The 15,396-nt window shown below is 40.8% G+C and overlaps 1 pseudogene; it reads right to left on the reverse strand.

Annotated features, from left to right (window-relative positions):
* Nucleotides 1-3,025: 3,025 nt before the first annotated feature.
* Nucleotides 3,026-15,396, reverse strand: part of LOC104992613 — a 47,113-nt pseudogene continuing 34,742 nt past the window's right edge.

The following is a 15,396-nucleotide window of genomic DNA, read 5'->3' on the forward strand; positions in this document are numbered from 1 at the left end:
CGATGCACGATACTGGATGCTTGGGGCTGATGCACTGGGACGACCCAGAGGGATGGTATGGGGAGGGAGGAGGGAGGAGGGTTTGGGATGGGGAACACATGTATACCTGTGGCAGATTCATTTTGATGTATGGCAAAACCAATACAATATTGTAAAGTTAAATAAAATAAAATTAAAAAAAAAAGAACAGGGTACCATTTATTTGTATTTTCCAAGCCTATAGTTTCACAGACATTGGTTATGCAATAATTTCCCAAACCCAGTGTGCTCTTTATAGGAGGGTAGAAGCCAGGGACAGAATCTTAGGTCCTAAGAGAACAGGAAGTGGGGCAGGCTGGCCCAGGAGGAAGGCAGATTGATGGCTTTGAAGAAACTGGAATATCAGGCAGGGAGGATCTGAGGTCATCATGGAGCCACCGTACAGGGAGTCAGTTCCTGAAAGTGAAGAGCAAGGCAGAGCTTGGTGATAGAAGAGCCAAGGAAAAGGCCAGCAGTGGAAGCTGTCGTTAAGGCCAGAGCAGGGCCAACTGCTGTCATAAGGGCCAGAAGGCTGCAGAGCCTGAGAGCTTGTCAAGAGAAATGTCCTTTCCTGGCCTTGCTAGAAATCATGAATGTTCCTGAGTCCTAGGTGGGGTTGAACCTCTGGGTGAGACCTTAGTATTCTAACTTCAAGAGTATAAGGTAACTATGGGCTAGGGTCAGAGAGACCTCATGAATATGCATTGCCAACACTTGGTCACTAGTCTTATCCATCTACTTTTAGGTATGTTGAAGCAGAAGGGAGGTACTTGTGGGTATGCTCTGAAGGGTGAAAACTGAAAAATGTCTCCATACACACATATTCTTAAACTAACCTCCAGCTTCGACTGAACCCCACCCACCACCGCTCCACCCATTATGGGCTTTGGATTCAGACATTATTTTTCTGAAAGTTCTGGGGTAAATATTACTCTTATTTTGGGAGGAGTAAGAGGTTAACCACTGGCACCCATTTTAATAAACCTTGACTTGTGTGTAAGGATATCACAGTGGTGAGCCTATCTGGCAGAAACGGCAGGGACCCGAGGACACAATTAAATCACAGTGCACGTAAATTTTAATGGGGAATGCCACCCTAAAATACAGTCAGCTACGTAACGCTGGGCAGGGCTGCCATGAGTGGAGATCTCAGTACTGGGGAGGCGAGCGAGGGGCGGGGGCGGAGATCGGGGGAAAGAATGAACGCCCACTGCGAACGGTCCCTGTGCTGGTATCGTTCCATGTCCTGTATCTTATCGAACATAAGGATTGCAAAGTAGGTGTCGTAATTCTGCTAACTCTGTGGAAATCAAGGTTCAAGGGGCTAGAATAAGTGCCCAGCGTCCCTCAGCTGGTCACTGGTGGAGCTGGGATGGAAGTCTGCGTCTCTCTGAAGGCCATGTTCTTTCCCATTGTGCCGCAGTGCAGAAAATGCCGAAGATAAATTCGTCTCTCCTAATTTTCCCCAGAGTCCATTCCAATGATAATGAGAATTGATGCGCATCTGTAAAGTTGGATCTTCTAGTGTAAGCCGTGTCCACAGAAATGACTCTTCAGTCCTGTGGACCAAAGTTACTTGATAGCGCTCCGGGAGGGCTGACACTCACGCTCACTATTTTGGAATGCTAAATGCTTTCCTTCATGTTCAAATTGCTTCTCTGTTTAAAAGGCAACATGAAAAGCTTTTCAAGTTTTAAAAATGACCGCAGGGAGACTTGTACATGCCATTTGAACTGTGACTGTTGAGAAACAAATGTCGTTTTTATTTTTAAATGTTCCTTCAACTCACAAAGACACTTAAGAAACAAAAATGAAGCTTTTAAAACATCCTACTTACCCTAGATTGATTTGTTCTTTGCAGAGCAAGAGCCAAATGGTAGTCAAAAAGAAACTGCTTAGATTAGGTTCTGCAGCCCAGTGGGTGGTCTCAGGATTGTGAGGGACCCTTTAGGGTCTTCTGTTACTGTGAGTCCACTGAGACCCTCAAATGACGTATGTTGTCCTGGGTACTAGCTCAAGTAGCCCACATCTATAACCACTTATTGAGAGCTTACAAGATAGTACATTCTGTCTCCACTATTCCACACCCTAACATATTGGTATTAGGAAATAGACCTGATTAGTTATGTCTAGACTTTGTGACAATATTCTATTCATTTTCCATCTGTTTTATAAAGGAATCACTGAAGGAAATGTGGCCCAGGACAAGTCTTGGTGACAAATGAATCTTGGAGACAAAGCAGGGTTGAGAATTTGATGATGACCAAGCACTGTTTAAGGGTGGAATAAGAAATCTCTTCACCATCTGAACACCGACTCTAAGTCAAGAAGATTTCCAAAGGAAGCTTTTAAGCCAATTGCTAACAAGTATTTGGTAAACCTAATGGGATAGCTATTCTTGTTTTGTTTCCCAACTGAAGCGAAATCCTTTCAGCCACATTTGAGCCCAAGAGACTAGAGGAATAACATTTTCTTTGTTTACCATTAGGGCAAATAAGAACTCCTGCTTTCTTCCCAGTTTAACTCAGGGAAAATGAAATTTCAATCCTGAAATATTTTTGAAAAGCTGCATTCTTTGATCATGAGATTAAAGAATACAAGAAGAGTTGACGACTTCAAAAAATTACACAGAGGTTAAAATGCAAGAATTCATTTTTATAACCTCAGATTCATCAAGGTGACAACCTCAAGCTGTCTGCCACTTTCATTTATGTCTCATGGGGTGACCTTGAACAGAGCAGTGCCTCTATTTTTCTTTCTACAAATGCTTACATAACAGCTAACCTTCAGATTGCAGGATGTGACTACTTCAGTGAATACAGGCATACCTCAGAGATTTTAAGGCAAGTGCAATAAAGTAAATATTGCAATAAAGCAAGACATAATTTTTTTTTGTTTCCCAATACATGTAAAAGTTACGTTTACACTATACTGTAGTCTATTAAGCAGTCAACAGCCTTCTATTTAAAGAAACAATGCACATGCCTTAATTAAAAATATTTTATTGCTAAAAAGTGCTATCCATATAATCTGAACCTGCGCTGAGTTGTAATCTTCTTGCTAGTGAAATGTCTTACCTTGATGTTGATTGTTGCTGGCTGATCAGGGTGGTGGTTGCTGAAGTTTGGGGTGGCTGTGATAGTTTTTAAAAATAGACAACACTGAAGTTTGCCTCAGAAATTGACTCTTCCTTTCACGGATCATTTCTCCATAGTATACAAACCTGTTTGATAGCATTTTACCCACAGCAGAACTTCTTTTGTTAATAGAATCGGAGTCAGTTCTTACAAACACTGCCTCTGCTTTATCAGCTAAGTTTATGCAATGTTCTAAATCCTTTGTTGTAATTTCAATAATCTTCACAGCATCTTCACCAGGAGTAGATTTCATCTCCAGAAAAGTCATCTATGTAAGTATTATCATGAGATTGCAACAATGAAGTCACATCTTCAGGCTCCGCTTCTAATTCTAATTCTCTTGTTATTTCCACCTCTGCAGTGACTTCTTCCACTGAAGTCTTAAACCTCTCAAAGTCATCCATGAGGGTAGAAGTCAACTTCTTCCAAACTCCTGTTAATGTTGATATTTTGATCTCTTCCTATGAATCATGAGTGTTCTCAATGGCATCTAGAATGATGAATCCTTTCCAGGAGGTTTCAGCTGACTTTGGTCCAATCCATCAGAGGAATTTTTGTCTATGGCAGCGATAGCCCTATAAAACGTATTTTGTATAAAATAAGACTTAAAAGTCTAAGTTACTCCCTGATCCTTGGGCTGCAAAATGAATGTTGTATTAGTAGGCCTGAAAACAGTATTACTCTCCTTGTACATCTCCCTCAGAGCTCTTGGGTCACCAGGTACATTGCCAGTGAGCAGTCATATTTTGAAAGGAATCTTTTTTCTGAGCAGCAGGTCTCAACAGTGGGCTTAAAATATTCAGTAAGCTATGCTGTCAGTCGAGGTGCTGTCATCCAGGCTTTGTTTTTGCATTTATAGAGCACAGGCAGAGTAGATGTAGCATAATTCTTAAAGGCCCTAGAATTTTCAGAATGGCAAATAATCATTAAAGTGAAATTAAAGTCACTCAGTCATGTCTGACTCTTTGCGACCCCATGGACTGTAGCCTACCAGGTTTCTCCGTCCATGGGATTTTCCAGGCAAGAATACTGGAGTGGATTGCCATTTCCTTCTCCAGGAGATCTTCCTGACCTAGGGATTGAACCTGGATTGTCTGCATTGCAGGCAGGCACTTTACTATCTGAGCCACCAGGGAAGTCATTGGCTCCAACTTAAAGTCACCAGCTTCACTAGCACCTAACAAAAGGGAGCCTGTTTTTTGAAGCATTGAAACGAGGTATTGACTCCTCCTCTCTAGCTATGAAAGTCCTAGATGGCACTTTTCCCAATAGAAGCCTGTTTCATCTACATTGAAAATCTATTGTTGATTCATGAAAGCACCTTCATGAATTATTCTAATAAGAGCTTCTGGATAACTTGCTGCAACTTCTACATCAGCACTTGCTACCACACCTTGCAATTTTATGTTATAGAGATGGCTTCTTTCCTTCAATCTCTTGAACCAAGCTCTGCTAGCTTCAAATTTTTCTTCTGCAGCTGCCTCATCTTTCTCAGTCTTCATTTAATTAAAGAGAGTTAGAGCTTTGCTCTGGATTAGTCTCTGGCATAGGAAATATTGTGGCTGGTTTGATCTTCTATCCAGCACCAAAATTTTCTCCGTATCAGCAATGTTCCCTTTCTTATTTTTCTTATGTGTTGATTTTTTTTATGTGTTTTTTATGAGTAGCACTTTTAATTCCCTTCAAGAATTTTCCCTTTGCATTCACAACTTGGCTAACTGTTTGGTGGGAAAGACCTACATTTTGGCCTGTCTCAGCTTAGACATGTCTTCCTCACTAAGCTTAATCATTTCTATCCTTTGAGAGAGACATGTGACTATCCTTTCATTTGACTACATAGAGGCTATTGTAGGATTAATAATCAGCCTAATTTCAACTTCGTTGTGTCTCAGAGATTAAGCAGACCTGAAGAGAGGGAACAAGATAAGGAAACAGCCAGTTAGTGGAGCACTCAAAACACACATTTATTAAGCTAGTTTTCTAGCTTATATGAGTGAGGTTTCTGGTGTCCCCAAACAATTATAAAAATAACATCAAAGATCACTGAGCACAGATCACCACAACAGATACAGTAATAATGAAAAAGCTTAAAGTATTGCAAGAATTACCAAAATGTGACACAGAGACAAAGTGAGCAAATATGGTTGGAAAAATAGACTTTCTCAACAAAGGGTTGCAACAAACCTTCAATTTTTGTTAAAAAAAACAAAAAACCCACAGTGTCTGTGAAGTACAATACAACAAGGTATACCTGTACTGTTACCAGACAAATCTCAAAAAGGTCAATACAACCAAAAAATTAGGAAAAACAATAGCAAAGACCCATGTTGGTCTGGATATTTTTTTCTTATCCCACACTCCTCCTCCATGTAAATAACCTCTCCTCCTCTGTTTGCCTCTTGCACACTCAAGGATAGTGTCACAGGCAGATGGGGATAGATTAGCTTAGTATCGACAGAAGAGGGGAAAGAGGACGAGGACTTTCTAAGCAAATGGACCCAGCTACAAAATGTCTTGACTTTTCATATAAGCTGATAAAGAACATTCCCGAGGGACAGAGAGTGTGAAAGCAAAGAGCAGTGAGTGCAGCTCTGAGGAGCAGGGTGACAAAGAAGTCCCACCTCTGCTGCCTACCCTGTTCAGCTGGTATAGCTGCCCACCATATTAGCTTGAGAAAGATTCTTAGGTTGCCCCAGCTTTGTGTGAAAGTGTGCTATGATTGATTACTGATATCTTACATGGGCGTGGCTGGGAGAAATGTAACAGAATAATTCCTGTTGTTGTTCAGCCATTGTGCCCGATTCTTTGAAATCCCATAGACTGGAGCATGCCAGGCTCCTCTGTCCATGGGATTTCTCAGGCAAGAATACTGGTTGTTGTTGTTCAGTCGCTCAGTTGTGTCCAACTCTTTGTGACCACATGGACTGCAGCATGCCAGGCTTCCCTGTTCTTCACTATCTCCCAGAGTTTGCTAAAACTCTTTCCCATTATTAAATATTTATTCTCGAAACAGTGCAGTGAGATAGATAGATATTATTAATCTCATTTTATAAGACATGAACCTAAGACTTAAAGAATTTGAGGAGACTTCCAAGAAAACAACTATAGAGTGCCAGAGCCAGGATTTGAACTTGACTGTCTCTCTCCAAAGCTCATGCATCTTCTACTAATACACATTGCCCAGCTCATCTGCTGACTTGCTCTGTGAACTAGGGAAAGACATTACTCTTGGCCTCAGGGTCTGCTGCCCACAAATGGAGGCATTGGAGGTATTAGACCCAGCAATGCCTACTTCATAGGGTCATGATAAGGATTTTGCTAGGTAACCATATGACAAAGTTCACAAAATCTTACAACTGCCAATGGTACTTATATGGTACTAGCACAGAGTGTCAGGGATGATCACCTTCCTACCTTTTGTCTCATAAAAATACTGCTGTCTGTCAAAGACTCATTTTAGGACACTAAGGCCAAGTTCCTATAAATCAACCAATTCTGAGTGTGTGATTGCCTTCAGAGAGTATTGTAGTCACATTATAAAATTGCCTCCTGTTAAACGCTTCTCTCAGTTAAGTCTGTGAGAGAGAAACCTTTTTCCATTGGCAACTCTCTAAAGTGCTGGAGTTCCCTGCAGTAACTAATGTTCCTCTAGAGGCCTTAATAGATTGCTGAAATTGTGAACTTTAATACTGCAAAAACATTGGTTTTTCTTTAATGTGCTATAAAAAATTCATAAAAATAAGCAATATTTCCTGTGCATATTTTCATATTCACTATTTGCATATGTGTGGTTTTCTGTAAGCTTTTTTCCATCCTTAAAATCATAAAAATGCTCAAACTAATGCAAAAATATGGAATAAGTTTCACTGGAGATTATTACTAGAACAGTCCTGCTTCATACAATTGTCAATTAAATATGTTTTCAGAAGCACTTACAGACTGCATTGTAAAGGTTATTAACTCAGGAAATTGCTGAGTGACAGAAAATGAGAATCATTTTCCCTCCTACTTTTTACTTATATGTGTATATACATATATATGTGTGTGTATATATGTATATATATATATATGTGTGTGTATCTCTACTTTTTGTAAAACTATACCTAAGCTGGTGGCTCATATGGTAAAGAATCTGCTTGCTGTCCAGGAGACCAGGGTTTGATCCCAGGGTTGGGAACATCCCCTGGAGAAGGAAATGGCAACCCACTCCAGTATCCTTGCCCAGAGAATTCCATGGACAGAGGAGTCTGGTGGGCTACAGTCTATGGGGTCTCAAAGAGTTGGACACAACTGAGCATTTTCCTACCTAAGCTGAGGGACATGTGGATTTTATAAATAACAGTGTTTCTAATTTTTCAAAATTTAAGCATAGGAATTTATCACTCAAATTTCATTCTCAAAATTGAAAATATAAATATAGCAAAAAACAAATTTTAATGCCATCAACATGCCGCAAGTCATACCATTAGAACAGCCATTATTAAAAATGGAAACTAACAAGCGGTGGTGAGGCCTCCTAAGAATTGGAAGCCTTGTACATTTTTGATGGGAATGTGCATGTTGTAGCCAATGCAAAAAACAGTTTGGTAGTTCCTCAAAAAGTTAAACACAGAGTCACCTTATGATCCATCAATTCCACTCTAATGTGTATGTCCCAAAGTATTGAAAGCAGAAATTCAAACAGATACTTGTACAGTAGTACTAGTCACAATAGCGGTGGAAATAACACAAATATCTATCAGTCGATGAATTAGATAAACCAAATATGATATATCCATACAATGGATTATAATTCAGCCTTAAAAAGGAATGAAATTCTGATACATGTTACAACATGCATGAACCTTAAAACTGTTTTGCTAAAGTGAATAAACCAAACACGAAAGAACAAATATTGTATAATTTCAGTTATATGAGGTACCTAGAGTGGTCCATCAAAACAGTAAGCAGCGTAGAGGTTGCCAGGGGCTAGGGCCAGGAGAAATGGGAGGTTGTTTAATTGGTATAGCATTTCTGTTTGGGACGATAGAAAAGTTCTGGAAATGAGAAAATAATGATGGTTGTACAGAATTGTGAATGCAACTACTGCCACTGAATTTTATACTTAAAAATGATTAATATGGTAAATTTCATCTTATATGTATTTTACCACAATAAAAAAAAGAAAGCTAAATAATGAAGATAGACTGTGTCATGTAGTACTTAATAGATAAAACTTTTAGTGATCATCAACGTTATTTAAAAATAACGTTGACTTACAAACCAAAATAAACATTTAATTTAAAATATTTTTAAAAATGTCACCAATGCCTCAGAACCTTTTCAGTGTTCCTATCCCCAAATATTGTGTTGATTTTGCAACAAACATGCTATCTGGCACTGGGGATAGAGAAATGACTAAGCCACAGTACCTAACCTAAAAGTAATTATAGAGAACACAGTAGTAGAAAACACAAACATGTAAGTTCATAATCCAGTATATTTTAAACATGTTGATAGAAGCATTTTTGTAGCATTGTGTGCCAAAGTAAGCAACCAGATTTAGGGTTAGTCTGAGAAGACTTCCCAGAAGGAGTGACATTCATTCTGAATCTTAAGGGATAAGTAAGAGTTTGCCAAGAGAAAGCGGAAGTTGGGAAGGGAGTGTCCTAGGAAGAGAAAATGCATCAGCCAGGCCAACCACAGTCCTGATGCAGAAGGCACAGGCTCTGGCAGGTGAATCTGAAGACATAAGCCCTTTCCAGAATACAGAATATAGCCCTTTCCAAAACAGCTTATTTTTTTTCCTATTTTTAATTGAAGTATAATTAATTTACACTTAATAAGTCCATTCTGAAGGAGATCAGCCCTGGTATTTCTTCGGAAGGAATGATGCTAAAGCTGAAACTCCAGTACTTTGGCCACCTCATGCGAAGAGTTGACTCTTTGGAAAAGACCCTGATGCTGGGAGGGATTGGGGGCAGGAGGAGAAGGGGACGACAGAGGATGAGATGGCTGGATGGCATCACTGACTCGATGGACGTGAGTCTGGGTGAACTCCGGGAGTTGGTGATGGACAGGGAGGCCTGGCGTGCTGCGATTCGTGGGGTCGCAAAGAGTCGGACACAACTGAGCGACTGAACTGAACTAAAGGGTGTATTGTGTAAGTGTAAAGAGGCAAGGAGAGTGATTAGATGATATTGCAAGTCTAATTATTTCAATATTTATTGAATGTCTAAATGTCTATTAAGTGTCAGTTTCCCTGGTGGCTCAGTTGATAAGGAGGCTGCCTGCAATGCAGGAGACCTGGGTTCGATATCTGGGTGGGGAAGATCCCCTGGAGAAGGGAATCGCTACCCACTCCAGTATTCTTGCCGGGAGAGTCCCATGGACAGAGGAGTCTGGCAGGCTACATTCCATGGGATCACAAGAGTCAGATATGACTGAGAGACTAAATCACAACCATAATTAATTTACAGTATTTTGTTAGTTTCAGGTGTGTAGACAAGTACCTTGAATAGCTTATTAAGGAATAATGATGTTCTCCTAAACCATGTGCATCCTTTGAAAAGTTTGAGAAAGGAGAGTACTGTCATCAAGGTTCATGTTTGATGAGGATTGTCTTCAGAAATAAGGGTATAGTGTGTAAGTGTAAGGAGTTGTGATTAGATAATAGATGATACTGCAAGTCTAATTATTTCAAAATTTATTGAATGTCTAAATATCTATTAAATGTCAGGCACTATTTCTAGACTCTGGGGATAGTCGTAAACAAAACAAAACAAAACAAAAGCCCTTCCCTCTTAGAGCTAGTGGAGCAAGAGAGAAAATGAAACTAATGAGCTATGAGACCTTTTTCTCACTTAAAGCCTTCACTTAACTAGAAATATAAGCAGAGAACCAGGTAATGAAAATAAATATGACTGTAGAAAACACTAATTCTAATTTTTTTCCTTCTTAATAGTAGGTTGTAACTTGTTTTCTTGAATTACTATTGCCTAAATCTATGTGGGTTCAATCTGCATTGGGAAGGATTTGAGATAATAATACAAAAGAATTTCTTAATAATGTTAATTGTCCTCCAGTAAAATGAGTCCTTTAGACTACCTGTGGTTTTTACCCTTCCTGGATATCTTCATAAATATTAAGCTCATTTCTTCTCTTTGGCTTGGGTTCTCCAGGTCTTGTTCACTTGAAGGCTAAAGAATGTTCATCATTGATGGTCTATAGGTTCTTCTTATCAGGATTCTGTGATAAGAGATCCTGCCTGGACCTTCTGTTTTCCTGTTTCTGTGCCTGTATAGACCATCTAGCTCATTACAAAATTCCAGAAAGTCAGAAAAGATTTTGGTCTGCAAGCCCAGATTGTGTGCAGTCCTGATTTTTTTAGCCTTCTCTTTTACTATTCTGAGCAGACTTATACTCAGCGGAACTTTGAGTTCCCCTTAACTCCTTTGATATTATATCCACAGCCTCCTTATTATTATTATCTTTGTCAAACTCAAGTTTGTGTGCCCAGTGCACAGTAGGGCCAAGCAAACCTAAAAGTTGGAGTTTGGAGCAGAGAAATGTTTTTCACAAGGGCCAACCAAGAAGAATGGGCAGGTTGTGCTCAAAAAGCCTGAACTCCCTGCGCCCCCAGCAGTTTTTCAGGGAAGAGCTTTTATTTTAAAAATCTGGGAGAAGGGCTGCAGGGTGTGTGAATTTCTTCTGACTGGCTGGCTGTGAGGTAATGGGGTGATACTCTAAAAATCCCAGTCATCAGCCTTCTGATTCCAATCACGCTGGGATCCCTGTGCTTGCAGTCAGACTGAAGTTACCATCCACCACATGGGTAGAGGCCGGAGAATTCAGAGATATATATCAGATTGCTATGCATATCCCCAGAGGGGGCACCCGGACCCTGCCCTATCCTGCACTGCTGTTTCTTTTTGCATTTCCCCCCTTCCTTAATTAGTAATTGTTTGAATCAGTCCTTTGGAACTCAGGGAAAGTCCAAGAGGCTGAAGCCCTTTCTCTACAAGAAAGAAACTGGAGTGCACTGAAAGCCTTGCATACCTGGGAGGGCCCCACAGGGGTTCTGCTTGGTTTCATGATGATTGTTGCACATCTATTGGTAAGCCCTCCCAGGTCTGTGGCCTCGCTCTGGGGATGTGAAGACTCACTCATCCATGCTCTACAAAACCATTTCCCCTTCTCCTCGGCATTGAGGTTTTCCATTTCATTTCAGAATTTGTATTTTAAAATATACATGTTTGAAGTGACCCCATAAGTACAAAGAACTATTATGAAGGTATGGAGGAAGGCTTATCAAGAGCTGCAAATTCTCCTTGATCCTTCGACTTCCTCTGGATTTTCCTGCTCCTCAACTAAGTTCGGTAAAGAGAAATACCTCTTAATTGGAGTGGGAACAGAAGGGTTGCAGGAGCAAAAGTGAGACCGGCCCAGGGAGAAGCTGGCCTTCAGTACCCCACGCCCACTCTGCTCACTTCTATTTCTCTTCCTTCTGGAAGCCTGTTGCTACGCAGGAACGTAGTCACTAGCACCCTAACGGGACACTGGCGTAGTCTGTTGTGGATTGCCCTGCTCACATGTCTTTCTCTCGCCTCTCTCCTAACAAACCTTGTGGATTTCGGTTCACATTTCTTAAAACTTTCTTTTTACCCTGAAAACTACTTCCAGTTAAGTTTTTTAATGGTTGACAATGTACTACTGAGTTACCACCCTTAGGAAAGCTTTCAGTTGTATGGATAGTGAGCATCATAGCCAAAAAGGTTAAATTATAACCGCATTTGATCAATTGTTCCAGAAGAGAAAATGACCAAAGAGAGGGTTTTTGATCCGGTTGGCCTTTTTAAAAGCTTCTTACTATCAAACATCTGACAGTCCCTTTCTCTGGCTCTAGAAAAGGCCAGCACAAGCCAGGACACAGAAACAGTGGCACAATCCTTTGTTTTATTCCATTCATATTTTCCTGCCTGGGTTCAAGAGAAATTCTTCCAGACTGGCAATGTCCATTTAAATACTGAGATCCAAAACAGGTGGGGAAAATGATTACAGAAAAGTCAGGAAGATCATGGGTCAGTGGCATAAGATACGAGTGCTGGGGGAGTTACAATGCAGAGTTAGATCATAAGGTCAAGGGTGGGTGAACTCACAAGCTCTGGCAGCCATGTGTGACAGAGAGCATGAGCTTTGGTGTCAGATTTGGTTCTGTAGGCTGAAGAGGAGGTTCTGTTTATTTCTGTAGTATGGTCCTGAGGGTGCAGGCCCTTACCCTTCCTACCCAGAATACAGCTGCGGGGAAGGATGGACTGTGGTGGAAACCAGCCCAGGAAGCTAGTGCACAGTGGGGAAATGGCTAATGTCACCTCTGAGATGCTGCCTTGGCATTTGGGCACAATCATTGGAATTCTTTAGAGCATGGTTAAAAGCACACATCTTATCCTGAAAGCCACTAGGCTTCATAGCTTTGTATGCAGCTGCATCCAAGCCTGAGGCTGCTGATACTTGATGCCAGAAGCTATTTATTTAGTGCAGAGGGCCCATTTATATCTTGAATGAAGAAGCAAGGCCTGGGGATAAGAGTGGGGGAGGGGTGAGAACCAGTGCTGAGTGCCTGTAGCATCTTTGTCTTCGCTATTTAAAACTTGTAACTGAAATATTTAAAGTGAAAGTGAAAGTTGCTCAGTCATGTCCGACTCTTTGCAACCCCATGGACTATACAGTCCACGGAATTCTCCAGGCCAGAGTACTGGAGTGGGTAGCTGTTCCCTTCTCCAGGGGATCTTCCCAACCCAGAGATTGAACCCAGGTCTCCTGCACTGCAGGCAGATTCTTTACCAACTGAGCTATCAGGGAAGCCCAAAATATTTAAAGAAATTGATTTTAAATTCAAATTAAAGGGCAAATGGTTAAAAAAAAAAAAAAGCAATTTCCTCCTCTTTCCCTTCTATGTGGCCTTGGGTAAATTTTTTAATCTCATGTCTCTCTTCTATAAAATGAACATCACAATATTCATTTTAGTATAGTTTATAGATTATAGATGATGTTTCTCAACAACTTAGACCAGAACCTAGAATATATTAATACAAAGGGCTGAGAAAATGATAACTATTATAAGTATTGAACTTGCTTTGCCAGATATGAAATAGATTGTGAATAGATTTATATTACTTGGATTTCCCTGAAACTATAAACCTCCTTGAAGAGCAACTCTGCACCTGTACTCACTACATTCCACAAATGGTTTTGAAGTTATTATGAGCTGACCCTGGGCATCTGGGAATAGACAAATAGAGGGGAGTTCAAGCTCTTTACATTTATTCTAAAGCTCACTGCTCCTCCAAGTTCCACTTTTCTTGTGGGTTATACCACCATTTTGCCCTTATTGCTGTGAGAGAAATCCGGTTAAGGTGCCCTCTTTCTCCTCTTGTCAACTCTAAAAGTTGAATGTTGTTTTCTTTGGTGAGAATTTTTAAGACTTCAAGCCTGGGAGGACTACATCTCAAGTGACCCTGAGACAACAGTTCCGAGGAGGTTTGGGGAGGAGTCGGGTTATATGTGTGTGTGTTAGTCACAGTCGTGTCTGACTCTGTGTGGTCCCATGGACTGTAGAGCACCAGGCTCCTCTGTCCATGGAATTCTCCAGGCAAGAATACTGGAGTGGGTTACCATTTCTTCCTCCAGGGGTCAGGTTATATAGAAGTCTGCAAATTCATGCAAATGTAACTTGTGTGTGAATGAGAATATTCAATAGCTAGCATCATCTTTATTAGAATAATGTGCTGGTATCTAATGAGTTATATTCATCTTCCTGGAATTCAAAGTCAAACCAAGGGAGCCTATCAAACCTATTTCTGGAGGGCAAACTATTTCTGGAGGGCAGTGGTTCTCAGATTTAGGGTGCATTAGAATCATCTGGAAGACTTAAAACACAGATTGCTAGCCTCTCCTTCCAGAGTCTGTAATTCAGTAGGTCTGGGCCAGAGGGTATAAGAATTCACATTTCTAACAAGTTCCCAGATGGTGCTGATTCTACTGTGAACTACTGCTCTAAGTAACATTGGGTATCCAGTGGAAGTTAATGTGAATGTATATGACATTATTTCTCGGTTTTAAGCAAGTCTAAATGCAATTAACTAGCACATAGTAGTAGACCACCTAGATAGACAGTGCATTTTTTAGAACTTTAGTCAATGCTTCCATGGGCATGGTGCTCCACTCAATAATGCGTATTCAGCTTAACAAATCATGACCCGTATCCTGAGGATGTTTCAACTTCTTCAGGCCAGGGATCCAGAGAAGGCAATGGCATCCCACACCAGTACTCTTGCCTGGAAAATCCCATGGATGGAGGAACCTGGTAGGCTGCAGTCCATGGGGTCGCTAAAAGTCGGACATGACTGAGCGACTTCACTTTCACTTTTCACTTTCATGCACTGGAGAAGGAAATGGCAACCCACTCCAGTGTTCTTGTCTGGAGAGTCCCAGGGACGGGGGAGCCTGGTGGGCTGCTGTCTATGGGGTCGCACAGAGTTGGACACGACTGAAGTCACTTAGCAGCAGCAGCAGTAGCAGGCTAGGGATCACGTTTTATACCAGATTTTGCTCTCATTGTACCCAGCCCAGGGGTCGACAAACATCCATCGAATACCTACTGTGCTTTATGAACTAGATATAAGATGTAAATGCAGAAATTATTAATAGGCTTGTGGCCTCATAGAAGATACTAACACATTAAGACATTATTTCAGTGTCATATGGTGACTAGTTAGATGATTTGTATGACAGCACACTGAAGAAGACCCTTAGCTAAACTCAGCCAAATGATTGAGTCATGAATGATGAATAAGAGTTGGTTAAGAGGGCATATCCAAATATTCAAGCTGGATTTAGAAAAAGCTTGATTTAGAGGAACCAGAAATCAAATTGCCAACATCCATTGGATCATAGAAAAAGCAAGAGAATTCCAGAAAAACATCTACTACTGCTTCATTGATTATGCTAAAGACTTTGTGGATCACAACAGCCTGTGGGAAATTCTTCAGTTCAGTTCAGTTCAGTTGCTCAGTCGTGTCTGACTCTTTCCGACCCCATGGACTGTAGCACGCCAGGCTTCCCTGTCCATCACCAACTCCCAGAGCTTGCTCAAGCTCATGTCCATAGGGTCAGTGATGCTATCCAACCATCTTATCTGTCGTCCCCTTCTCCTCCTGCCTTCAATCTTTCCCAGCTTCAAGGTCTTTTCCAATGGGTCAGT

This window comes from Bison bison, unplaced genomic scaffold (genome assembly GCF_000754665.1).
Source record: "Bison bison bison isolate TAMUID 2011002044 unplaced genomic scaffold, Bison_UMD1.0 scf7180017864218, whole genome shotgun sequence".
Taxonomy (NCBI): domain Eukaryota; kingdom Metazoa; phylum Chordata; class Mammalia; order Artiodactyla; family Bovidae; genus Bison; species Bison bison.